General features: G+C 35.8%; 3 non-coding genes across 3 annotated transcripts; all 3 read right to left on the reverse strand.

Moving 5' to 3' along the window:
* Window positions 1-170: 170 nt before the first annotated feature.
* On the reverse strand, window positions 171-289 carry LOC113784815 (5S ribosomal RNA). The gene has a single exon (XR_003470959.1). It is a non-coding gene; the product is annotated as a 5S ribosomal RNA (ribosomal RNA).
* Window positions 290-527: 238 nt separating this feature from the next.
* On the reverse strand, window positions 528-646 carry LOC113784826 (5S ribosomal RNA). The gene has a single exon (XR_003470960.1). It is a non-coding gene; the product is annotated as a 5S ribosomal RNA (ribosomal RNA).
* Window positions 647-884: 238 nt separating this feature from the next.
* Window positions 885-1,003, reverse strand: LOC113784829 (5S ribosomal RNA). Its single transcript, XR_003470961.1, has one exon. It is a non-coding gene; the product is annotated as a 5S ribosomal RNA (ribosomal RNA).
* Window positions 1,004-2,440: the final 1,437 nt, after the last annotated feature.

A 2,440-nucleotide genomic window follows, 5' to 3' on the forward strand; every position in this document is an offset into this window, starting at 1 on the left:
AAATAGGCACCCCTGACTAACTAATTGAAATCCATCCGAAGCATGAAACTTTCTTTGTAAAGAACAACTAATCTTATATTTATTTCCAACAACAAATAAAACAACCGACCCGAAAATCGCTTTTTGATCAACTGTTCCGTGACTTTTTCGGCAAAAAATAGAATAAAAAAAAGGTGCAACACGAGGACTTCCCAGGAGGTCACCCATCCTAGTACTACTCTCGCCCAAGCACGCTTAACTGCGGAGTTCTGATGGGATCCGGTGCATTAGTGCTGGTATGATCGCACCTGTAAATTAATGCGTCGTAATTGTATATACGCGTTGCTACAAAGAAAATACCGCAAAAATAGGCACCCCCGACTAACTAATTGAAATCCATCCGAAACATGAAACTTTCTTTGTAAAGACAAACTAATCTTATATTTATTTCCAACAACAAATAAAACAACCGACCCGAAAATCGCTTTTTGATCAACTGTTCCCCCAACTGTTCCGTGAATTTTTCGGCAAAAAATAGAATAAAAAAAAAGGTGCAACACGAGGACTTCCCAGGAGGTCACCCATCCTAGTACTACTCTCGCCCAAGCACGCTTAACTGCGGAGTTCTGATGGGATCCGGTGCATTAGTGCTGGTATGATCGCACCTGTAAATTAATGCGTCGTAATTGTATATACGCGTTGCTACAAAGAAAATACCGCAAAAATAGGCACCCCCGACTAACTAATTGAAATCCATCCGAAGCATGAAACTTTCTTTGTAAAGACAAACTAATCTTATATTTATTTCCAACAACAAATAAAACAACCGACCCGAAAATCGCTTTTTGATCAACTGTTCCCCCAACTGTTCCGTGAATTTTTCGGCAAAAAATAGAATAAAAAAAAAGGTGCAACACGAGGACTTCCCAGGAGGTCACCCATCCTAGTACTACTCTCGCCCAAGCACGCTTAACTGCGGAGTTCTGATGGGATCCGGTGCATTAGTGCTGGTATGATCGCACCTGTAAATTAATGCGTCGTAATTGTATATACGCGTTGCTACAAAGAAAATACCGCAAAAATAGGCACCCCCGACTAACTAATTGAAATCCATCCGAAGCATGAAACTTTCTTTGTAAAGACAAACTAATCTTATATTTATTTCCAACAACAAATAAAACAACCGACCCGAAAATCGCTTTTTGATCAACTGTTCCGTGAATTTTTCGGCAAAAAATAGAATAAAAAAAAGGTGCAACACGAGGACTTCCCAGAAGGTCACCCATCCTAGATAGCTAGTGAAAAAAACCCAGTTTTTAGGCGATTGTCTCGGATTCCCCCGAAATTTTGCCAGAAAATCAGAAAAAAATCAACGAACAGGACTCCCATAGAAGGGACTTCTTACGGGATTCGACGCTAAAAATCCCAAATTCCTTTGTTTAGACCTTTTTTTTTAATTTTTTGAATTTTTCATATTCTCCAAAAATTCTAAAAAAATTTGTGTTGCCTTTATTTGTTTTGTAGATATTTTTGGTGGTATTTTTATATTTTTTTGATTTTATTTTATAGGGTATTAGATTTTTCCCTTCAATTTTAGCTAATGTCACTTATAATGCATTGTGTATGACATATCCTGAAGTTACTATACCATTTGAACTTAAATCTTGTTTAATACACTTGCTTCGAAAGTTTCATGGATGACTTTACTGTTTATGGTTCCTCATTTGATGCATGCTTGAACAATTTAGAAAGAGTTTTGCATAGATGTATTGAAACTAACCATGTGCGAATTATGAAAAATATCATTTTATAGTTGAACAAGGCATAGTTTTGGGACTTGCGATCTCTAAAAATGGGATGGAAGTGGATTCTGCCAAGATTGATGTGATTTCTAATTTGCCTTACCCATCTTGGCCATGCAGGTCTTTTCAGCAAGATAGCTCTTTCGCTGTCAAATTTGCTGCAAAAATATGTCAGTTTCACCTTTAAGGACAATTTGTAATTTAAGTGTGGGTGTATTATTTAGGATTTTATTTGTGGGGGTATTATTTCAAAATAAAAATAAAAATAAAAATAAAAATAAATTAAGAAAATAAAAATGGACGTTGCACTACATGATTTTTCATCAGATTTTATCGTTGTAAATGTTGTCAGTTTGTTTGGACTGGTATGATTGGATAGTATCTTTGCATTCTTAGTAAAATAAATTGGATTAAAATGCTAAATGCTAAATTTTAAATTGGATTAAAATGCTAAATGCTAAATACCAAAAAAAATCGATCGAAATTCGTATTTTCGGACCAGACGATGGCTGTTTGAAATCTGACCTGAAATCCAAAATACAGTTATAAATTTAGGAGAAGAATGCTATTAGGGTCTCCTAGTCCTTGTTTTCATCTGCACTTTTCGGGCAATTTTAGTACCACCCAACAAAAATGGACCGAAATAAGTATTTTCGGAC

This window comes from Cicer arietinum, chromosome 3, assembly GCF_000331145.2.
Source record: "Cicer arietinum cultivar CDC Frontier isolate Library 1 chromosome 3, Cicar.CDCFrontier_v2.0, whole genome shotgun sequence".
NCBI lineage: Eukaryota > Viridiplantae > Streptophyta > Magnoliopsida > Fabales > Fabaceae > Cicer > Cicer arietinum.